The sequence below is a fragment of the Canis lupus genome, chromosome 11 (genome assembly GCF_048164855.1).
Source record: "Canis lupus baileyi chromosome 11, mCanLup2.hap1, whole genome shotgun sequence".
Lineage (NCBI taxonomy): Eukaryota > Metazoa > Chordata > Mammalia > Carnivora > Canidae > Canis > Canis lupus.
Genome location: NC_132848.1, coordinates 63,459,342 through 63,483,721, shown reverse-complemented (window position 1 = coordinate 63,483,721; position 24,380 = coordinate 63,459,342). Strand labels below are relative to the sequence as shown.

The window sequence follows — 24,380 nt, the reverse complement described above, 5'->3', positions numbered from 1 at the left end:
CTTTTTTTTGAATCAATAAACACTTGAGAAAGAGATTTCAATAAATACAAATTACTGTTAATTTTAAGAACTTTGCAAAAAGAATAAACTCTCATGAAAGATCCAAAATCCCTCTCAATGGGTGCTGGGTTTGTATTTCGTTTCCCAGATCTTCTGGACAGGATAACTGAGTCCTTAGAAAATGTCAGATTTCCCTGGCAGAGCCACTGGGTGTTTGATGAAGTCTTTCAGAGCTGGGTGGGAACTGCTGGGTGGGGAAGATAGCCGTAAACCCTGAAACAGCCACTGGAGTGGGAGCTAGGACAGGCCTCTGCAGCCTTGGGCAGTGCATGGGACGTCTACGCAGTAGGTGGGAGGCTTCTGCTCTGTCCTGGAAACAGATGGGGGAGAAGGTGCAAGGGCAGTTGTTATGGCGGCTCAGAGGAAGCTCAGAGGCGGTTGTCTCCCAGGGAGATGTCTGGGTCCTCAAATGGCCACCCAGGCCGGAGTGCGTGTTGGGAGTAAAGGTTTTAATAAGAGGTCAGAATCCTGGGAGGATTGGGGTTCCTTTGCAACTTCCCCCCTTTTCTCTCTTGGTTCTTCTGGCTGGACCTCGGTCTGTCCTTCCAGCTGCTTGGAGACTGCCAAGGCTTTGAATGGGCTCAACATGCTCAGGGCGATGTGGCCTCTCCCTCCTGGGCCTGGGGGTGACCCAGTTTAGAGGAGGTGGCCCCCACCCTGCTCCCACCCCTGAGGCAAATGTAGTGAGTGGATCTGGGTCTGCTCCCTTCCCCACAGATACCTTCGTGACTAGCTTTGATCCTTATTTCAACACATTCCATGCATATTAACATGACAGACACATTGGTTTTGCTCCAAGCAAGTAGCAGTCTACCCTAGATGGGCTCTGGGCCCTTAAAGACAGGTGGGTGTTGGAAGAGAGTAAGCAACAAGCCTCACTGTTCTGGAGTGGACCAATGTTCTCTCTGTTTCTTGCTCACCCTGTCCCTGCCACCACCACCCCCATCTCATTTGACCCATGAGAAACTTGACTCTCATAGAGATTATGTGCCTCCAACTGGTCACATAGCTTCTTAGTGACAGGACTAGAATTTATGTCTTCTGGTGACCAGTTGAGTGCTTCTGCTCTACTCTATTACCATGATCAGAGCTAAATTTTTAAAAATTGTTATTTCTTAAACGCATATTTTAATATAAGAAACCATGGGATTGGATGTGAATAATGCTTTTTGATGTAGGAGGAAGATAAGGGGAGGGAGCCACCTGGGGAGTTCCGGAGCAATACCTGAGATCTGGGAGTTGTGGGTGCAGAGTGTGTGAGGGCAGAGTGCAAATATGTGCTCGCAGGAACCCACTGTGCTACCCTTTTGAATTCCACGAAGAAGTTAGTCTGTCTGTAATTTTATTAGGCTGAGACTTTTTCCGATGGTTTATTTTTCCGATTGCTCACAGCCCATAGAAGAGAGCCAGGGAGGGAAGCCAGCGCGTTTGCACTATTTACCTACTCCCTGACTTTGGAACGCAGCAGATCTGCTGTGTGGTGCTTTGTTACACCAACTTTCGCAGATTGGGACAATAAACCGTAAGCACGTCAGCTCACTTGGAGGGACCCAATATCTGATTGTTGCTCTCATAAGTATCTGTACCAATATTTATATGATTCTGATAGTCTTGAGTTGTGTTGTTACAACACGCAAAGCTGTCAGTTTTCTAGGACTTCTGGTGGTAAAGCTTCTCCGAGGAGTGAGGCTTATTTTTGATCTGGCCTTTCCTCCCTGAAACCCTGTTAGTCTGGGATTTCACCTAGTGCAACACAAGTTTTGTAGGAAGAACCGTGCCATTACCCCATTCCATCATTCACTGGTCAAATAACCAGCAGAGGCCATTCTGGAATGCAAGGAGGCTGGCGTAACTTCTCAGAGTGTGTCTTTCTGCTCCCCTTGCTTAAATTTTCATGTGAGGTGAGCCCATTGCTGTAATTACGAAGGGGATATAGTATTTTGGAAGGCCTTCATCTCTTCAGGTGAGCACCTGGAAAGAGCACTTTATCTAAACCACTTGCAAGTGGCTAATCCTATAAAAGCGTCCGTTTCCCCAAAGTATCCATGGCTTCGTGGGACACTTACATGTCAGTTTACAGATGACTGAGGATTAGAGGCGCTAGACTGTGAGCTCCTTGAGGGCAAGGAATGAGGCTAATTTCATTTTGTTCTCCCTGCCACTCACAATACACGTGTGGAACGAATGAATGAACTTGGCTGCCATTGAATTTCAGGCAGAAAGAAGGAAGAATTTCCAGAACAGTGATGTAAGTCAGTGCAAGACTGGATGGTCACCTGACATTTTTCCAGAAACAGGTCTTGTTTTGGAAGATGCGCCAAGGGCGTCTTGTGGGAGAGGGACTCATGTGGTGCTTGGAGACCACTGCTGTTGATTCAGTCAACCGTGACTGGGCCGAGGAGCACAGGTTCTCCCCGTGGCTCACACGAGGACGTGGAGCCCCGGAAGTGCTTGTGAGCCCACTCTGCTAGGTTACCAAGCTCCAGCAGCTGCTGAGCCCCAGACGCTATATTTTTTCGTAGGTAATTTCACCATAAACATCTTCACCATAGATATATGCATTTTTGCTGCATAACTAATTGGCCCTAAGGCAGTTTTGCCATAAAAGGTAAAAAAAAAAATAACTGGTTGACAGTTTGGTTTCATTTCTTCATTGAGGCAGTCCTCCCATTTTTATATGATGTAAATCTTAGCTCTCATAATGGTCTATATGGTGGCGTAGAGTTTTGAACCCATATTTCCCATAGGACTTTGGAATAACTATCAACCAACAAGTGACAATATGCCAAGAACACACAGCAGTGTAGAGGCTTTCCCAATTCAGTACAAAGCCAGTTACAGATAAACATCCTAGTATTTGGAAACGGATGCCTCTCTTAATGAAGGAAGAAAATTTAGCAAGAAAAGAAGAAGTGGGTTGGTGAACAAGATGAATCAACAAGCAAAAATATGTATGATACGTATGAATGAAAGACTTTGAAGACCAATGTTTAGGTGCAATCCACAAAATAAAATCAGTTATTTGCACCGTATTGCCATGAATCGACACTATCCATTTTGAATGTATGCGAATATTTTGTATTTTGCAATAAAGTCTTTGTAATTTTGTTATTCATTTTTCATGTTTCATTATGTCCTTCTAAATGAATGTCGCTTTTTTATTTTTTTTGTGATTTTATCTTTTAAATGGCAAGAATTGCCTTACGGCCAATTAGTTATGGGGAGAAAACATTTGCTAGCCCAGTGTTTATGGTGAAAATATGCAGCACACTCTGCCCCCTGCCTTCCCCTCCCCTCCCCTCCCCCCCGCCCCCGGCCTTGGAGGCTGGCAATGCAGTATAGTCAGACCCATTTTACTGATGGACAGACTGAGGCTCAGGACCTTAAAAGGGCTGCTCTAGGTTGCACAGCCAGGAAGGGATGGGAGATGAAGGTTCTGGAGTCTTCATCTCCCTAGGCCTGGGATCCCGAGTGCTCCCCCTCTGACCCACCAGAGCTTGAACCCCCGTGCCCCGCTGTTAGCTCAGGGCTGACATTCCAGGCCCCCAGCCTTAGGCCTGGACTGCCTCTGAAGGTGGACTTGGTCCCGAGGGGTGGGGAGGAGCGGGCTGCCCTGAATCCTTGCCCCTCTTCCCCCACCGTTCACAGGGCCTCCCCCTCCGTGTTGCCCTCCCACAGAGCCTGCCTGCCTGGCCCTCGGGAGGCTGCCCGCCCGGTGTCCTCCCCGCCAGGGATTACTCCTGGCCAGGCCGCGGCTGCCCCACCCCCCCACCCTGCTCGGAAGGCCTGTCAGCCCGCAGGGGTGCGGTTCAGAGGCGCCCTGCCTGAAGGAGCTGGTCCCAGGGAGCCCCACCTGCCCCCCCGCCCCCGCTGGACTTGGGGAGCTCTAGTCCCCAGGCCGCCTCTCCAGCACCAGACCCTGCCGGGCCTCTGGGTTTCCCATCCTGGGCCTAGAAGCAGGACTGTGGGAGCCCCCCCATCCCCAGCGCCCTGGGCATGGCCCCAACATGCAGTCGCCCTGGCAGGCGGCCCCAGGCAGGCCCGGGCAGAGGACCGAAGGAGGAGAAGGAGCAAGGGGAGCCGCAGCAGACCGGAGAGGAGACACAGGCAGCTCCCCAGCAAGCGGCCTGGCAATGGGGTGGGTGCCCCGGCGGGGGGCTGGCCCGGGCTGGCTGCCGGGGAGGAGTCGGGTTGGCGGCCAGCCCGCCTGGAGCGTGTGTGGGCGGCCAGTGGGGTCTGGGAGTCTTGGGGTGTGGGCTTGGGAAGAGGAGGGAGAGCTGGGGTGCCTCCTTCCCCAGGGCTGCCAGCGAGCCGGGTCACAGGAGCTACCCCGTTGACCCCGTTGACCCCTTTGGAGGTACAGGACCTCCCTTGCCATGTGCTCGCATCTGACGCGTACTTTCCCAGATCGCCCTGCTTCTCATGTCTCCTTTCATTCCTGATCTACTTTTGAACCTACCTTGGCAACCAACAGTAATACCCTCTGCTTAAAAAAAAAAAAAAAAAATCCTAATGGCTTTCTGCTCTTCCTCACTGTAGTCCGCGCTTCAGTCTGGGGGACCTAGCCGTCCCCGTGGCTCTGGGACACCCGTACCTGGGGCTGGTGAGTAGGTCAGGGTGGTTGGCAAGTATCGTCTTCAGAAGGCCGCGTTTTGCAGGAGTTTGGGCCTGACAGCCAGGTGTATCGGAGTTGGTTCACCCGCTGGCTGGGGGCCCAGAAACCAGTTGATAGACTCTGTTGAGCCTCGGGCTCCTTATCTGTAAAATGGGGATAATTAACTTTCCTGTCCACTGGGAAGAAATGTTCCGCTTGGCTCTCTCTCCGAGGCCTTAAGGAATGTGTGTCTTCCCCAGTGGGGATTGTTCTGGAAGGCCTCAGCCCTGGAGGGCACCGTCCGCTGGCCTTGTGCAGCGTCTGGCCCCTGCTTCCCCCGCTCCCACACCCTCTGTGGCCACACACTGTTCTCCAGCTCATGGGCTTGGGGCCACAGGTGGGAGAGGACAATGGCAGCCCTGGGAAACTGAGTCCCAGGGGACAGGCCTCAGGATCCTCTCCCAGAAGAGGTGAAGGTAAATGGGTTTGTCGCAGTAGTGTTCTTCCCTTTATTGCCCATTTTCAGAGAGAGTCAGAGGAAGGGAAAAATGGGGAACACAGGCTGCCCCTGCCTCCCATCCCTCACCCTACCTGCTTCCTGTTCCGTTAAAGAAATGTAGTTTCTGCATGCGTTGGCCAACCATCTGAGTTTGATCGGGGTTTATTGGTGACTCAAATCTATGTGGAAGGTACATACGTGTTGGGACATAAATTCGAGAGGCTTCCCTTAGTGACAAAATCTCTAGGCTCTTCTGAGAATCAGCAGCCTGGCCAACAATAGGGCAGGGCCAGGTCAGCCCTGGGCCCAAAGATGACCTCTGCGGCCCCACTGGCATCTGGCCTCCTTGTCTCCCGTTGGCCTTTTCCCTCTCTCGCCTTCCTGGTCATACACACAGGTGGCAGATGGGGGGGGGGGGGGTCAGATCACCCCTGCTCATTCCTCTTCAGCACAGTAAGCCTGTGGGCTACTGAAATTTGAAGCGCCGTGCGGGTGCCAGAGGCGGCTGTGTTATGAATGTGCCAGGCCACTTCTAGGGGAAGGGGGCGTAGGAGAGCCTGGGGCTTCGTGGCGCCTTCCTGGTATCAGGACGGTGCAAGGCCTGGAGGCTGTCCCTCCCCGTGTCCTCCATGCGCAGCCTGCACCCTTGGAGGGACCCCCGTGTCCAGCCCAGCCCGGGTGCGCATCTTGTGTGCTTGGTCGGCACTGATAGGGGTCACCGTGGGGAGGGGAGCTCCTCGGAGCACCCTGCCACATGCCCTGAGGCTGTGCCCAGCCCGCAGTGTCCAGGGTCTCATCTGCCAGGGCCCTGCTGGTTATCACTGTGGGCATTATCTCCACTCCCCACCTCTGCACGCAGGGCTGTGGTGTCCCCTTGAAGAACCACACACCCATCTCCCCAGGGGCCCTTCTTGCGCAGAGTCTGACCCAATGCCCCCTCCTTCAGGGACTTTTGACTCCCCCCGCCTTTCTCAGGACAGTGTCCTTTCCCAAAGACCAGCCAGACCCAGGTCTCCAGGGGCTGCCCTGGGGGTCCCAGTCCCTCACCTCCTTGGGCCTGTCAGCTTTGGCGTCCAGCAGTCTGCAACACCCACACCTTTGTGGGTTCTCACGATGGCCCTCAGCTGTTGAAGTGGTTTCGTTTAGGATGGAGAACAGGACCCTTGTGAGCAATTCTCTTGTCACTGGCAAAGGGAGAGAGGGGACAAAAGAGGCCACAGAGTCCTCTGGGGGAAATGTGTGTTGAGGATAGGGTGGTAGTGCGTGGAAAGGGGAAAGACCAGCAGAAGACTGGTCTGGAAGGCCTTCAAAGGAAGTAAAGTACATTCAATTGCTCCATAAGCTGCAAAGTGCCATTCAGTGGAAGCCGTCGTCATCATCTCATCATCATCACTGTCGTGGCCATTATCATTACCCTGCCCAGGAGGTAGGTGGTAACTGACCAAGTTTCTAGCTGATTCCTGATTTTAGAGGCCATGAATTTGTTTATTGGGAACATTCCAATTCAACTCAAGAGCTGGTGTTTGAGTCTAGATGTCAAAACTTGCTGATATTCCCCTGGCTTACTAAATTGAGGGCTAGTTTCTAGGATGTGACTTGAGGAGAGCTTCTGGAGCCTTGAATGCTAGTTATCTATACTGTGAAAAATCTGAATTTGTCAGATGGAGCAGGAAAAGGTGACACTTCTTACAGAAGATTTCTTTTTCTCACTTTACAAAAGTATCCACCGTGGTATTCTTTGCAGTGGGATGTTTCTGCAGAGAGTGAGTGTTTACAGGCCATTAACTACTCCAGGGCAGGACTTCGGTAGAGAAAAAAGGAAGGCTGCAAGGAAATGGACTCCTCGCCCTAGCTTAGAGATGCTAATTAAAGAGGATTAGAATCTACTGGCCGACTGGTGTCTCCTAAGCACTCCGTGCCCTCAGTGCTGGGAGAGAAGTAGGGAGCATGCTTCCTTCCCTCCGAGAACTTACAGTCGCTCTGGAAGCAGACACCTCTGGTGCAGTAGCTGGGAAGACACTGTCATGAAGGCAGAAATCAAGTGCCAAGTTGTGTTTATTCATCTCTTACCGTTGTTGTTGGGAAAATGGGCCCTGCTTTATAAAAATTTAGTTTACGTGCTGCTTTCCAGGACTCCTGCTATTGCACTATGGTGAGGGAGGTTGGAGGAAGGAGTGGGCCTAGGACTCCTCCAGGGAGCATGGAGAGAGCTCACATGGAGTTGGAGTGCAGAGGGTTGGCTGTCCGGGAATTCCATTCAGGGCTGGCGCTCCACAAAGGCCCGGGTGCCTGCCGGACAGTGGGAGTGAGAAGATGGTGAGGAGACAGGGTTGTGCAAGAGAGGAGAGATGGACTCAGCAGGCTCTTCCAGAAGAGGTAGCTGGCTCAAATCTGTGTCTTGAACCAGCGGCCAAGCGGCAAGTGGCCGTCTTCTTTCTCTCTTGCCGCTCTCCTGCCTGCTGCTACTCTGCTACTCTGAGTTCACTCTGGCCGCGTGTGCGGGGCCGACCGGAGGACAACAGCAGGCCTGTCGTCAGATGGCCAGCACCAACTCGGTCTCTGCCTGGGAAGTGGTTGTGGCCGGGACACCTGCGTCACAGGACTAGCCACATGCCCCTTTAGTAACACCTCTGGGATGGTCAGCTCTTGCCCTTTCCCCCGTGTGTGGCAGCCCGCACCACCTTTGCCGGGCAAGGCATTCTCTGAGTGGGTTTATTGGACTTGCACCGTAGAGGTCATAATCTGTTTTCCCGGCTTCCAGGGACCCGCCATGGTCCTAGTATTCGGGGATGTCATGATGTCATGTCCTAAAAGCCTTCATCTTCAATGACGCTTTCACAGATGAGGGTGGCCCTGGCCCCCTTCTGTAGTTCGTTCCTCCCTTTTCTGACAATCTTTCCCAGATCTGTAGTATGTTTCTTAGGTGTTTAAGAAAATACTCTAAAAGGAAAGAAAATGTCCTTGTGATGAGACTCTCAGAGCAATGGTAGTACCATTTAGAGCCTGGAGCATGCAGTGTGCGACCTCTGCCCCGGGCTCCCATAGTGGCAGGGATTTGGGTTGGGAGAGTAGTGAATCGCCTGTTCCGGGCAGGAAGGGAATTGGGGCTCGCCAAGCATCTTTTCTGGATATGTGCCAGTTGCAGGTCCCTTTGAAACATTTTGACTTTGAGGTAAGTCCCAGAGTCTCAAACCACAGGAGCCGTATCAGACACATAATGTCCCACCCCAACCTGGGAGACAACTTGACTGCTTCCACTGGCCCAACCAGAGTCATGTCTCACGGGTTCTCCTCTGAGGTACTGATGGAGGAGCCACTGCTGTGAGAAGAAAGGAAGCTACGCAGGGCTTGGAAGTTATCGGAGTGATATGGCTGGAAAGAGATACAGAACTGGCGAGCTCCAGGTGCATGCGTAAGTGCAGGTAGCTGATGCCAGGGCAGGGTAGTCCCAACATTGACCAGAAAAGCAATACGGCATCCACTCTTCGAGCGCACCAGGGTCAACACAACTGTAAGAATTGGTCTGGTGCAAGCTAACAGTTGCTTTTATCAAAGGCCCCAAAGGAAGGGTTTGGCCTCCAACTGGGGTGGGGGGAGGTGGGTAAGGGTGGGGTGGAAGAGGCGTGGTAGGTCTCCTGGTCTGTGGCTGTTTGCTCAGGTGGCCTCTTTCAGAAGACTCTTGGTGCAAAGTTAGATCGTATTTCTTGACGGGAGTAAAATTGTTTGTACACATTGCCACATGGACTGGATCCTCTTTCCTAAAATTGTAAAGGAGGTTAAGCGCCCCCCCCATCTACATTCTCCCACCTAGTCACCATCCATTCATTTTTCATGTCTGTCTGTCCATCCGTGTATAGGCACCTATGAGGTTCCAGCTACTCTGTGTTCCCAAATGACTCCCTCCCAAGCCCCACATCGTTTCCTCTGTTCTCTCCCTCTTCCCTTTCTATTACTCTTGGGAAAGGGGCTGATGACCTCATTTCTGCTGAGGTGTAACCAATAAATATCAGGAGGATGTGTCTTATTTCACAGAGCACTTACTCTAAGTACTTTAACTTACTCATCAAGTTTACTCATTTTATTAACTTATGTTCATGGAAACTCTATGAAACAGATACTATTATTATTCCCATTTTTCAGATGAGTTATTTTTTTGTTCTAGATGAAGAAATGAAGTATGGTGGTGTGACACCATGAGCCAGGAATTATTTGCCATCACAGAACCAGCATCTGTCTTCCCAAGTCTGACTTTTCCAGTCAGTGGAGGTTAGGTAGCTGCAATGGACACTTTCTCCTCCCTTTCAATATTTCTTCTCAGTGAGGACCACTTTCACTCTCCTCTTCCCATACCCCCATCTTTGCAAATATGGCATGAGATTGATAAGTCGTTAAAGAATTAGTGATCATTTATTCCAACTTCCTTGTTTACAGTGTGGTGACTGAGTTTCCAGAGAGGTGACGAGGCCAGGCATGGTCACCTGGCCAAGTAGTGACAATGCACAGATCAGGAGCCAGGACTCCCAGTCCTGGCCCCATGTCTTCCACCATCCCATGCCATTCTGTTAGCACCACCATCTCCCCACCTCACACTTCCTCGGTGTATTTAGCTAACAGATCTATTGCCCCAGGAATAAGGATTTGCACAGGTGTCGAGTAATGTAGGCATGCATCACTCCTACGGGGCTTCATTTTCTCTTTCTCAGTTTATTGCCAGCAGCAGCCTTTGTTGTTCTCTTCAGCTGTTTCTTCTTGAGTTGTTGTCTAAGATGGCTGCCCCCTCTTGTCCACTCCCCACCCCATTTTCTATGTCTTCCCTTAATCTGCTCCTGCCACTACCTGGAGCCATTGTGGCTCCTGTTGTAGGCTTTATTAACACCTTCGTGGATCCTTCTGCTTCCTGTTCACCCATTATCTCCCAGCCCTACCCTGTTGCAGCTGAGGACAGTAGAGGAGGGGCAAAGAGGGTGAATCTTCATTTCCTCCCCTGGCTCTCTGCTGTCCACAGCACCGGGCAGCAGCTGTTTCCCTCTGGGCTGTTGTCTGAGAGAGGCCTTGATGATGTCTTTCTTCCCAAGGCCTTTTGGCAAGGTAGAAGTTACTCTAGAACCCTTGGCTGCTGTTCAACTGTACAGGTATTGGGGGAGGTCAGCCACCTCCCTCTCTGACCTCATAGGGGGCTCTTAGGCCACTCAACACCACATTTAATATGTACCCCTGACTCAGAAGGGACCTCTGAATGCCCACTCTAAAGAAGTTTTGAAGTCTTTATCCCTTCCTTAGAGTGGTGGAGAGGTTTCTGCTTGGTGTAAGGTGAAATTTGGTAATTGAGCCAAACAGATGGCTGGGATACAGGCTTTGGAGCTGAACTCTCAGGGGAATGGGGTGAAGGTGGGGCTAGCTGAAGGGTGATGAAATGGGGGCTCCCTGGACTCTTAAACTCAAAACCTTTTCTGTGTTCTCAAAACTTGAGTTGCCCTAGGTATTTACCTAAGAGAAATGAAGACATGCATTCACACAAACACATACATAAATGTTCCCTATAGCATTGTTTTTAGTAGTCAGAAAGTGGTAACAATGCAAATGTCCATCAGTAGGTGAATGGATAAATTGTAGTACAGCCATACAATGGAATACTCAATATAAGAATGAAATAGTAATACATTTCAAAGATATGGGATCTCCGCATCACTCTGCTCAGTGAAAGAAATTGAACACAAAAGGTGACATGTTAGGGTGCCTGGCTGGCTCAGTCAGTAGAGCATGAGACTTTAGATCTCAGGACCCAAGGTCCTGAGTTTAAGCCCCACATTGGGCATGGAGCCTACTTACAAAAGAGAGACAGAGAGAGAGAGAGCTGACATATGGTTTGATTCCACTTATATGAAATTCTAGAAAAATCAAAACTATAGTGAGAAAAAGTAGGTCAGAGAATTAGGGGAGAAGACTGACTGCAAAGAGGGGCATGAGGAAACTTTTCAGAGTGATGGAAATGTTCTCTATCTTGACTTTGGTGGAGGTGATACAACTGTATACAATGGGCAAAAATTCATTAAACTATACACTTAGAATGAGTGACTTCCATTGTATGTAAATTATGCCTCAATAAAGGTAAAAAACAAAAGCCAACCACTTGAGTGGGACCAGCATGGAAGGCTGTCTATTTCTAGCCTTTAGCTGTTTGCATCTTCTCAAGACCCCAGCCGTCTCTGAGTGGGGTACCAAAGTACATTTTATAGAACTCAGAATGTTCTTTGGATTCTGAGGAGGTTTCACTGAAGTTGGTAATGACTGGGAGAGAGACAGAGGCAGGCTGAGATGGTGTTACCCATCATGAGCAGAACATGGGTGAGAAAAGCGTGAGCACTCTAAGTATGTCAGGGGAGGAGTAAGTAAAAGGAGGGTGTTCGTTGCGTAGAATTCCCTTGGGCTTTATTCAATAAAAAGGGAAGAGGGCACCTGAGTCAGTCTTATTCATTGATAGTATCTTCTCCTGGGGTGGAGATCCCAACTGTATAATTGTCTGGAGAATTCCTGTAAAGTGAGAGTTTTTATTTGTTTTGAATATTCATCTTTCTTTCCAAATTTGTCTCTCATACAGAGTTTCCAAGGTGGTCAGCATAAATGTGGTATCTGAATTTTACTTATTTATTGGCAGGCTTGTATGGAGTGTGTCTTCTGAACCCAGCTTAGTGCTGAGACTATGTAGATTTGGGTCCTTCACACACAATACCTCCGTGCATGCACAGTGTTGGGTCCCACCCGGCCACGTGGCCTGACCCTGGGTCTTGGCTGCCAGGGTGGAGAAAGGATGCCCAGGGTGCTTTGATATGAACAGTCTGCCCAACCTGGGGAATTATGGGCAACTTTTTAGATAATAGTTATATTAGCTGCTACCCTAGCTTTTGCTAGACCTCCCCTTTACCACACCCAGTATCTAAAGGGGGCAAAGAATGTCCATGTTTGCTGCTCTCTGGCCTCAAAATGAAGTCCTTTTTAGTGATGCTGGATTTAAAATAATATTAAAAATATGTTTGTGGAACTTCGCTTTTTGCATGCAGGAAGTGCTCCTGCTGAACCTTACTTCTTTGCAGATGACCGTGCTTGAAATACAGCTAGAGAGTGGGGTGGCTGGCTGGCTCAGTCGGTAGAGCATGTAACTCTTGATGTCGGGGTCATAAGTTTGAGCCCCACGTTGGGGGTAGAGTTTACTTTATAAAAAAAAAAAAAACCACGGCTAGAGAGTTGTACAACCTTAAAGAAGTTTTTTCACATTGAAAAGATGTTATTTTTTGGCAGCTAGACTCAACTGACCTGGCCTGTGCTCTGGTCGGCGCACATACTTCATTTCTGCTCATCTCCAGGGTGTGGGGTGGCTGTTTAGAGGGTGGATAGTAATGCTAATCTTTGTGTAGCATAACGTGTTACTGCCACTTGCCTTTTTTTATCTGGAAGTTCAAGCAGATATCAGAAGGGAACTGTTTGTGGGTACAGAGATGGCTAAAGTTACCATTATAACTCCCCTTTTAGAAGGTAAATCAGTTATTTAACCATTACTTGTTGGATTCCTAGGATATATGTTTATCATATATCATATGCTATGCTGGGTATTTTGAAATAAAATTAAAATAAGTAGAGGACAGAGTCCCTGCACTTAAGAAGTGCTTTGGGAAGACACGGAATTAAGTAGAGTCAAGAAGAGGTAACCAGCGATGTAAGGACTGGATAGGAGTCCAACGTGGTACAGGCAGTGAGGCTAGAGATGGAAGATGAGATTGATTCTTATGCTAAGGTGACTAGTAGACCTTTGGGCCTTGAAACATGAGCAGGATTCGAGGAAATCAGAGAGGAAGAAGAAAAGCCAGAAAGGAAATGAGAATGAAAGGGATTTTTTTTTTTTTTAAACTTGTGCAGAGTATTTTCACCGGTGCAGAGAGGAAGCTAAGGCTAGAATAGAAGTGCGAGGCTGGATTATGGAGCTCTGAATGGTGGCTTAAGGAGCTGGACCATATCCTGTTGACCATGGGAGGCTGTCAAATTGTTCTGAGCAGAGGATGAAGGCAGCATTCTAGGTGACGTGCGTGGAGGGGTGGGGTGGGCAGGTTGTTGGAAATCTCTCTGTAATGTCCTTCATGCTGAGTTCTCCTTTGTCAACTTGTATGTTCTCGAGGATGGAGCTGGTTGACTGTAGGGTTTCCTTTCATGAGGAGGGTGGAACCAAACATTGTAGGATACAACCAAATGGATCTGTTCTCAATGTGGAGAAACTTCTAGGTCTTGGAAAGTTTTCATCTCGCCCGCATTATGGATGGAGAGTTGACAGGGATGGAGTTTGGAAGCAAAAGCCTGTCATGTCCACATTGTTCTCTTGTCCCTCTCCTCCAGACCATCCATGTTGAGGAACTGTTCAGGGCATGGAAGTTTTCCATGATGGCATTTATCATTTAGATGTGGGGAAACAAGGCAGGCACCCAAATCCATATCCTTATAAACTCTCTTTAATAGCATCTTCCTACTGTGGGCATTAGCAAGCTAGCCCTGAATTTAGAGAACTTTTTTGGATAGGGTAAGAGGAAAGTTGAGGAAAGGAGTGATTGATAGGCATTTGGAAAGGAAAGAAGGTCTGTGGGCTCAGGAGATTAGCCAGGGAAGCACAGAAAGTCAAACAAGGAAAGCAGAGACCTTAGTGAGCCCAGAATATTCTGGAGGAGAACCCACCTCTGTTCGGATTTGAAATGATCAGAACATCTCTTCAGCCTCCGTCATGGTACTTCTTGCTATAGGCAGAATTTTCTTGCAAGACAAATGTTAGTCAAACCAGCGTTTTTTGTTTGTGGTTGGTCACTTGGCATGCAGCATGGCTCCTTGTCCTGGACGATGAGGAGGCCATTTTAATGGCAGGCAGGGTAGCTGTGTGTTCACTGCAATGGAATAAGAGCTTCCAGGAGAATTGGTGGCTTTGGGGGAAAACTCACAGTGGCAGAAATTAATTGGAAAGTAGAGTAGAACTGACTTCCAAAGGCTGGTATTATGTGGATTTGGATGTGCTGTAGGCAAACGACATAAAGGAAATGGAATGAGAAATAGTGTAAGTGACTGGCAAGGATCCTATTGGCTGGTAGACTAGTGTTGACCGCTCCCCCAATGTGAATTTAGTGAGGTGTTTCCACTTTATCTTCCCCAAACTCTCAACAGTGTTATTGGGGTCTGAGACATCCTTCAGAAACGTCTTGGCCACCTATTGTTTTATAACCAACAGCAATTTATTCCTCTTTCTTTGAAGATAAATTCATTTTGGGTGGTAGTAACTTCAGGCTGTTTTGGAATCTTTGGCTATTGGTTTGAATTTTTTTTTTTTTTTGTAATTATTTTCACGTCAACCAAAGGTAGAAAGTTTTACTGAATCCCCCTGCAGTATAATCAGTGTTTCCTTTCATCGGGTGGAGCAAACTATTTACAGCCCTAATAGGGTTTACAGTGAATTCTATAAGTGATACTGACTTCTGTGTCAGCAAAAAATGAAACAAAAACTGATCATAGATGACATTACCTAAATGACAGTACCTACGTGTGTCCTTTCTTTCACATTTGCTGTAATCCTGTTATGGCATTGTCCTATTACCCCAAGTACTGTCATCTTTAAATGCTGTCAAATCATAACTGGATTGCCAAGGACAGAGGAGAGGAATCAGAGAGAGCACAATGGCATTTTCCAACACTACGGCAGAGACGGCTCTTTCCCATCCCATAGGCTGAATTCTTGGAGAAATTGTTCAGTTAAAATGATGACTCAGGTGTCTTTTACAAGCGTTGACGAAATAGCCAGATTCCCTCGTCATGTTCCTAGAAGGAAAGAAAGAAACGTTCTCTTTTAACAGCTAATGAGACACACTCTTCCAGGATAATGTTAATGTTTCTGGATAATGAGAACTCTTTATAAGTATTATTATTGTGTTTTCAAAACCAGGTCAAAAGTAAGAGCAAAGAGAGGGCTCTGTCTAAGAATTTAAAAACCAATGGTTTCTCATAATGTCTTCCCAGACTGGGTTAGGAGACTCCACTTGAAAGATGGGAAACGGAATCCTAAGGCATTTAGAGGCAGATGTTGTGGGACAGCTGGAGTTGGGAGCATTCATATTTTGGGTTTGTTCCATATGAGCATGTTCTTCCTTGTATATTTAGACCAGATTAGTATCCAGATTTTGCAAAAAACGTTCATAAATTCCTGTCTTCACCTTTCTGCAGCTTCTGTAGGTACACTAGTTCATGGGGAGATGGCTGCATTAAAATTAAGCCTCTTGCTTTTTGCACTCCATCGCTCATAAATAAGGGAGTGAGAAATGGTTACCCAAGCACCCTCATTCAGGCTAGCTTGGCTGCCAGAGAATAAGGCTAAATTTAAGGGGACCAGCTAACACTTCTTTCTCATGCCTCTTTGTTTTTTCGCTTTTTATTTTTTATTCATTTTTTATTTTTTGCTTTGGATTTTATAACAGTATAACTGAGTTTTTCCTTAATCTGATTCTGTATTCATTTTTTAATAGGTAATGTTGGTTAGTGTGTTCTATTATTTATAGCTCTCCAGAAGGATCCCAAGGGAAGATAATCTCCATTTGAGGAGATGATTTCCCAGTCTCCACACAGATGACGAAACAGTAACTGCCCACTACCCGGCCTGCCTCCTGAGTTTTTTTTCTTCCACTCTCGGTGTGTGGCATGTGGGCCGCAGACACCCGAAAGCCTGGCTGGAGGTGCAACATGGGATGTGCTGACATTAACGCGAAAGGACTGGCTAATTGACTTGCAAAATATAGGTTAGGGAGTTTTATGGGATATCAAATTATCTTCTTCTTTCTCTGATTAAAGACAAAATATTATATTAAGTAGATCATTACATGGGTAAAAGGTTAGACCTTCACACACTTAGAGGTGTAGCGCTGGCGTTCCCCTTGCTGCCGGCAGAGGCCTGTGGCAAGTAGCGGACGCAAGGCCAGAGGACTCACTGTTCACAGAAATGTGACACGTCTGGATAGAGAAGTTAGATTTATCGGAGGGGTGTTTGCCCTGGCTTTGAGTGGTCCTGAGTCTTTTTGATTCTCATAGAATAGAATCTCAAAATTAAATATTAATTTGTTCTGATCCCATTTCTGCTAGCAGGGACCAGGGCAAATACATGAAAGGGGGAGTGAGCTGTGGGCAGAGACGGGATCACCCCCAGGCTGCCTGCGAGTGGCATTCACCGGGCACAGAGTGCAAACGTTCTTTCGAGGGATGGGGTTGTTCTAGGACTAGGAACTGCTTGTCTGTCGCACCGTGATGCCTTGGTCAACCGTCTAATGTTACCAAGTTCTTCCTGAAAGAGATTTCAGTCCTAATCCTGATGTTGAGGCGGAGCTTCCATGTGTCTGATAATAACCTGCCAGCTAATCCATCATGCTGCCCACTTCGGTGCATTATTTATTTCAAAGCCTGAGGACCTCAGGCCACCACAGGGCTTGTGATTTGTAGAAAGAGACAATTTCATGGCTCTTCCAGACCAGATGTACTGTAGACTGGTAGGTCTTTAGAAGTTATCTCTTAAAATATGTGTATGCACATACAGTAAGTATAGGTTTCTTGAATTTCTCACATCAGTACTGAACTACACATGTGTGCATAAAGTGGACCATCAGCACTTGCTACCCTATCTCTTTCATCATGTGAGAAGGAGCCATGGTTGCCAAAGGGGCGGTGGGCAGCCTGGGCCAGTAGAGCTGTGGTTGGTGTCTTGATTTGATGTGTGGGGGAGAGAACAAATCATAAGTCATTCTCTGGAAATGAGCCAAGGTCCACCTGCAGAGCAATGACCCTGAAAGCCCCGGTACCAGCCTCCCCGGGATGTCTTGACCTTCAGCAGCCTTTTTTTCAAATCCGCTTCAGAATGGAGAACAGCTTGCCTGTGTCCTGTACTGTTGACCTGCTGACAGACAGGAGCATTAGAAACTTTGGATAGATATGGAAATAGAGGCCTAAAAATACTAAACAGACCTTGCATGTTGCCGGGGGTGGGGGGTAGGGGTGGGGAGGAGAGAGCCAGAGCAGAAAGTTGGAGAAAGTAGAGGAAACACTAAAATGTGCAGCCTCATTCCCTAGCCTTCCTATTGAAGATGGGGGTCAGTTGTGGCAGTATCTATTTCCAAGAGAAGACAAAGCCATCTGTTGGGCGAGGGAATTTGGAAGACCTGGAATTGCTGTGTGACCTTAGGGAAACACTTGCCTTCTCTGGGTTGAGCTCAGCCCGCGGCTCACAAGGGGCGGTGCTGGTATTTATAGACCATGTTTGACAGTCCCGAGTGGAAGGCAACTTCACTTCTCAGCTCAGAATAGCAAGCGTTGTTTCTTATTTCTAGGTTGCTGGGGCACCTTCCTAGTTGCCTAATAGTCGGCAGCTTGGTGACGTTGGATGAAGGGTTTGTCTCCTGACATGAGTTGACATGGTTCTTTCACTTTCCACGTTATTTTCTGGGTCTAGGTTTTTTCTTATTTTTTTCCTCATAGGTGGTATCTACCTGAATAGGGAGTCTGCCCTGGCTCACACCATCCTGTTTGGTCGGTTAGCTTTGAAGGCACTGAGGGTTTTCCTGGGACTGGAAAGCCAATGGCCAAAGTGACAGCAGCAGGATGTGGGTGGAGGCACGGGCCCCTCTGGGGTTAGCGGCCCACTGCTGCTGTTGAGGATGCTGTCCTTGGGAATCTTGCTGGGGTCGCCTCGCTCCACCCCGCCGGGTCGCTGTGACTTTAGCTAATTCTGGGTTTGTGTGAATTCATCAGGCTTGCCAATGGCGACCCACTCCATCCTGTCCCATTGCACTTCAGAAGCCAGCAACTTGCAAGGCCAGGCTCCCTATACCCTCAGCTGCCTGTGTTCGTTTGCAAGACCTCAAGGAAGAATTGGGCCTTCTTAGGGAACTGGGCCCAGTATCAAACTGGGGGTCAGTGTGGGAGCTATGGAGGCAAAGGATAGCTTTTTCTTCCAGAGCTGTCCCTTGTACCTGGTGGAGGTGTGTGAATAGCTTATATATTTCCAATTTGACTTAAATACTGGTCTCTTTCTTGGCCAAGGCTTAGATAAGTGCCTCAGAGCATTTCCTTTTGGCCTAAACTTGATGAAATTTAGATGAATTTGATGAAATAAACACAAGTTTACATATGCACGGTCATGAACACATCACCCATCCCCTTGTCCACCCCAGCACACATCCCATAATGAGCTATTCCTAAGTGAGAATTCCTATAATTCTGAGGTCTTTCACTGGGGTGGTGACAAGGGCAGAAAGCCTCAGCCCCATATGCATTTTTGCTTGAGTTGTTAACCTTTCCTTCTTCCTTCCTCCTCTTTTTCCTCCCCTGTCCAAAGGCCCCCTTCCCTTAAGAAAAAACATGTGAGCCATGCTGGAAGTATAGACTTGACCTCCACCTCACCAGGTGCAGCTGCTGACCAGGGCAAAAAAAAAAAAAAAAAGGAAATATTTTTTTTTTAAAAGAAGGTTGGAGGAGGGGGGAGTTTCTGTTCCACAATCACTGCTGTTTCAATAAAAAGCAACCTGGTTTATCTGTAAAACCTACTTCCCTTTCTGTGAATGTGACCGTGTTCAATAGCAGTGTGAGTGAGTGAGCGATGTGTGAGTGTGAGTGTGTGTGTGTGTTGGGGGTAACGAGAGGAAAGGTGACAGAAGGGAGATGCTAGAGAGAGGATGGAAGGAAGAGAAACAAGAGGTGGAAAAGAGAAGGAAAAGCAGAAAAGAGAGCAGGCAAAGAGGCAGGTGGGAAAGAAGATTGAAATTTGAGCTATTTTTAGCTGAATGTGAATGCAGATTTCATCAGGCTTGTTGGCTGTGGGGAAACACTGTGTGGGGACAGTCACCTTGCATGTAACTTCCTGCAAAGCGGCCACGGTGACTAAATTTTCTGACACTGTCAGAGTTTGGACAACCCTGCCAGCTCCTGGAAGGGCAGCCCAACAACTGTCACAGGCAAAGCATCAAAAGTGTGAGCTGTCGATAGTGACCTGCATTTGCAGAAAATCTGAGGGCTTTCTAATTAACAGGGGAGCTCTAAATTAGAGTAAAGCTGTTTGACAAGCCCCCTCAGATGCACTAAGTGTCACGGCGCAGATCATCATTACGTCTAACAAGCTTCTGATTTTTAACAGAAGCTATGAGGTGAACTCGCTTATAATGGTTCAGTTTCAAGGGGGGAAAAAAAAGCCACCCCCTCCCTAAAAAGGAAGAAAGAAAGAAAAAAAGAAAGGAAAGAAGCAAGGAAGGGAAGAAAGAACAAGAAGGAAAGAAGGGGGGGGAATGAAAAGAAATTCTCACGTGAGTGCTTTGGGCAAATGCTCAGATCCCATCCCCGAATTCTTGCCCTTGTTGCTAGCCGAAGCATTCGGATACATCTTCTGGTTTAGATTTTCCTTACTGTAATCTGTGTCTGCTAATATGCCAGCCTGTTCATTTGATATTTCCCGGAGACAAGCATCTCTTGTGAGCTATTTCTGACCGTTGCGTATTCCGCGGGGCCTGGATTGTTGAAAGCAGTGCCCCAAACCGTAACAACCTGAACACTGCAATCCAGACACGCGATAGAGGCAACAGTTGATTAGGGTTCTACCCTGGACGGAGAAGCAGGCGAGGGAGGGGCTGCAGGAGATCGCCGCTGGACCTGGGGACTTGCCTGAGACCACTTGGGGTTCATCTGCGCACAGGCCTGCTGACCCCGGCCCGGCCTCCTTTGTACGGGGCGGAGGGATGTGAATCCCAATTTGAGGCATTGATCTAAAGCAGTTTTCAGAGGCCTGAGAGGAGCTGATGGTTTGTGTGTGTTTGTGTGTGTTTGTGGGTGTTCCCCTCTCTAGACCATCTCTGTACCCCGGGATATCCGTTAGAGGAGGAGAGGGCCGTAAACCGTCAGGGTTGGCCCCAGTTGTTCAGGAAGTGCAGCATTAGGGGCAGCACTTCTTTCGCTTGTGTAGATTCCCCCCAAACCACCCACACCATCCTTGCAATTATTCATGAGAAGTAAAATAATATAAATCACACTGCCTGATTCTTCTCAAACAGCTTGCGAAGTAATCACAGGCTGAAGTGCAGGTTTTCTTGCAGTGTCTCTATCAGTAAATCAGATTTTGAGCATTTATCAGCAAAAGTTAGGTTTAAACATCATTCCTGTGATGTTTGAAAGAAAGATTTGTTTCAGTGGGGACTCTGCCAATCAGCGATCTTCCAGCTTGACTCTGCTATCAATTATTGCTGCAATTATTTGTCTAGTTGGATATTTAAAATGTCATCAGAAAGAGATGATTACATATTCCAGAAAGCAAGGCACTGTATAATCAGATGAACTGAATCCAGTTAAATGTAGTGTGGTACCAACCTGTCCTTCAAAGTACGATTGTTGAGCTACCACCAAAGCAGCAGCCTCCTGCCCGGTTTTCAGGAAGCCGGTCTTAACCTTGGGATGCAGTGCGCTGCCGGGGTCGGGTGATACTCAATTATGGGAACCTTTCCAAGTCTGAAAATGGAATTGTTCCTTCAGATACACGAGAAGTACATTTTGGTTATCTCATTCAATTCATCTGCAGATCTATAAATAAGAAGTCCCTCTATTCTTCTTGCTTCCTGTGGATTTAAATGCCAAATCCTGATTTGTGGCAAAGTTGTCACATGCCCCTTTTCCCACTCTCTATGCCTGGTGCCCAGGATCTAAGCAGTGGCAGTAGAAATTACAACTGTTTGGAAGCCAAGAAAAAGCTCCATTTCTCACTTTTCTCCAATTCCGGATATTCTCGGCCCTGCTCCATCTATCAGCCTTCTCCCCACACACCTCCTCCACTGCACACCCTCCTTCTGTCCGCTCCACGAACAGGAAACAAATACTGCTTCTTTTTTTTTTTTTCTTTTCTTTTTTATGGAGGAAAGAGACCACAACCTGAACAAACAACCAAAAAACAAAAACAAAAACAAAAACAAAAAAACTCCGACCAAACTAAACTCTGTAGATAGAAGATAGAAGGATCCCAAATTGTCCAATGTATAGAAATTCCCCCTTAATGATCTGACCCCACTCCTGGTATTCGATCAGAAAGTGACAGCCAAGCCCTCAGCTGGGCAATGTTAGTCCATCCCCATTCTTGGAACTGACTAGAGGTTGCAGAGACGGTCTCTGTATCTAGGTGGGTTTCATGAGTTAGAGAACAGGGTGGGCTGGCTGGCAGGATTTTTCCCAGTTCACTTCCTACACAGCATGCTGAGGTCTTATGACACCATAACGCCTTGGTGGCCAAAAGGCTCACCCATCCTCACATAAGATGTACTGGGGGCGGAGGGGTCTGTTAAAAACTTAATCTCAGGGCCCCTGGGGTCTCAGTCAGTTGAGCGTCTGACTCTTAATCTTGGTTCAGGTCTTGATCTCACAGTTGTGAGTTGGAGCCCCACGTTGGGCTCTGTGCTGGACACAGAGCCCGTTTAAGGAAGGAAAGAAATCTCACCTGTGAAAATAAAAAAGCACCTTTTAAAACATTGGAGCCCTGGGTTGTGTGCACTTGTGGGAGAGAGAAAGATATAGGGAGTGGAACATCCAAAAAAGAAAAGAGAGAGAAAAAAAATAAAAAATATAAAAAAAATAAAAAATAAAAAATTAAAAAAAAAAAAAAAAGAAAGAAAAGAGAGAGAAACTTTAGAAAAGTCACAACCCATTGAAACGGAGAAGAAACACGGTCCCTGCTGTGATCAGCATTGGCCAGGAGCTGCCACCTTTATCCCCTCTCCTCCCTCACTGGCTGTGCTCTAGGACCCTCATCTTGCCTGGGTTTCCTAGCCAGGCCCTGCCACATGTGGCCAGGGTGGCCCCAGCCCCAGCCCAAGGTGACCAGGGCAGCTGACCACACTGCCCTTTTGGAGGGGCCACAGATACTGCTTTGACCCTTGAAAGTGGGTTATCTGCTTGTGGCGGGTGAGGTGTAGTGTGTTAAAACCATAAAACAAAGGTGCAAAGGGCCTGGTTTAGTTCTGGAGTGATGGAGGGAGGCCCTGGCTTCTGAATGTTTGCCCTGTTCTTGGGACCCCTGCTCTATTTTTGTTTTAAGGGTGTACGTTTCTTTCTTCGTGACCCCTAGCATGTCCTAAGCAGGGGTGGGGGCCCAGGGAGCGAAGGGTGGGAAGGGAGGGAATCTGTGGGGTTGTCTCCAAAGCCCACAACCACGGTTTCACACCATGTGGCCCTTGCCAGGCCTTGGGCTGGGGAGCCGGGGCCCCACAGAACACAGCGGGGCTTTGCATCGTTCTTTCTCGGGCCTCCACCGGGCCATGCCAGGATACGGTGCAACTTTTGGGTCATGAGGTGTGGGTGGCTGCAGGTGTTCTCCTGCCTCTGAGGCAGGGAGGCAGCTGAGACCAACCCACCAGCCTTTTCTGCACCTTCCATGGCCAGCTTCTTAGCCTGATTTTTAAGCCCTTTTAGTGGAGCAAAACCATGGGTTCTAAATAGAATTATCTGAACTGAAGAACTTCACACTGTTCTTTCTCTTGGGGCAGAAAGATAGGGGTGTAGGTGGGGGATGAGAATAGAGGAAAGTGTGGGAGATTACTAAAAAAAATTAAAAAATCGAGAGAGGGAAAGGAAAGGGACCCAGATTAGGTAATTGGGGCCAGTTCATCAGAAGCCTTAAGAAAATTGGGCATCTATTGTAACTCTTCTAACTGTGTAATTACACGGCGTTTGGAAGGTGAATTATTAACCCGATTGTCCATAACAACCATTGAGTAAATGTGCGATTACAGATTGCCAAAATCGTACAGTGAACCGATGGGCCGGCAGCCACTTTCAAGGGGCTCTAATCGTGTCCTGGGCCAGGGCTGACCGAGGCTCCTTGGTTAGTGAATCATTTACTGGAGATTCCGCGGTGACCTGGGGGAGGGGGGCCCCTGCGGGCCCGGGGCAGCCCGTCCGGCCAGGCCGTTGAGCATGAGGGTTCTCAGTCGGACCTGAAGAAACGTCCACTCCCGCGCCCAGTGTCTACTGAGAGGCCAGAAGGGCGTGGGGCGTCGAGGTGCCCCCCATGCCGCCTTGGTTCTCGGCAGCCCGGGCCTGTAGTCAAGGAACCGATGCCCACGTGGAGCCCCGGACCCAAGAGAAACAGTGGTGTAGGGCCGGGGAGAGGACTGGTGCCCTCTGGCGTCCTCCCAGGGGCCTTTGTGCCCCCCCCGGGGGGGGGGATCTCAGGGGGGCCTCCTCCCCGGGAAGGCCACCGCCCTCTGCAGCCTCTCGGCCGAGGAGCATCAGCCAGGAGCCGCGGGCCATAAATGCAAAGTATGGGCGAACAAAAGCAGCTTTTGAGTGAGAAAGCTGAGTGGAGTTGTCCCAACCTGTCAACTTCAGATTTCTTCCCTCCTCCCCATAAATCAAAAAACGGTTGGTGGAAGGGAGGGACAGAAGCGTTTCATTTTCAGATTTTGTAAGAAAATAAAATCAAATCAAAAGAACCTGTCCCACGCTGATACCTTACATGCCAGGTTTGAGCCTGAGGCACATTTTTGTGGCCATGTAATAAGCCTCTTTAGAATGGTGACAGACCCTTGACTCTTTGCCTTGAATTACACTGATAAAAGACATTTTATTGCGTTAGAGCTGGGGCAGGAGTACAGGACGGTTCTTGCCTGGTCGGCCTCTTTGAAACCGCGTCAGCCCTGCTGTCCACGCTCTGCACCGCCTGATGGGGTCCTGCGGGCCGTGGCAGGGGGGGCTTTCTACCCAGCAGTCGAAAGTTGAGGCTCTGGAAGTAAAAGGATTTCAGCCTGAGGGGCTTGTTAGGGAGAGTGGAGTGTCCCCGGTCCTGGTAGGCAGAAGAGACCTTGGCATCGGTGGCCCCAGGTCAGTCTCGCGGTTGGGACCGCACGGAAACGGCGCGTGGCTGGGAAAGCTCACCCTCTCAGACCTCATTTCCCAGGCAGTCTTAGAGAGATTCCAAAAACAAAACGATTCTGGGGTCTCCCGTGTGGTTGTAGGGTCCCTTTATCCGCCCTTGACCCCTATGGGATAGGGGCAAGGGCATTGTGGCCCCTTTGCCCGGCGAGGCCAGGTCTCCACGAGCTGAGCTCCCAAGTGAACCCGTCCATTGGGTAGAAAGGAGTTGGTGCATTCTTGGCTTGAAGAGCTTGGAGGTGTCTGATAACTCTGGGTGTTACCCTTGCTGAA

General features: G+C 48.5%; 1 protein-coding gene across 14 annotated transcripts in view; it reads left to right on the top strand.

Annotated features, from left to right (window-relative positions):
* BCL11A (BCL11 transcription factor A) overlaps positions 1-24,380 on the top strand; it is a 102,416-nt gene that overhangs the window by 52,222 nt on the left and 25,814 nt on the right. The window contains exon 1 of one of the 14 annotated variants that reach the window (XM_072768467.1): positions 4,165-4,198. The exons of 12 other annotated variants lie outside the window; for them this stretch is intronic. The gene's annotated coding sequence lies outside the window, so the exon portion shown is untranslated. Of the gene's footprint in view, positions 1-4,164; positions 4,199-13,100; positions 13,223-24,380 lie in introns of those variants that run through there. One more of the 14 variants, XM_072768468.1, reaches the window with a different exon arrangement.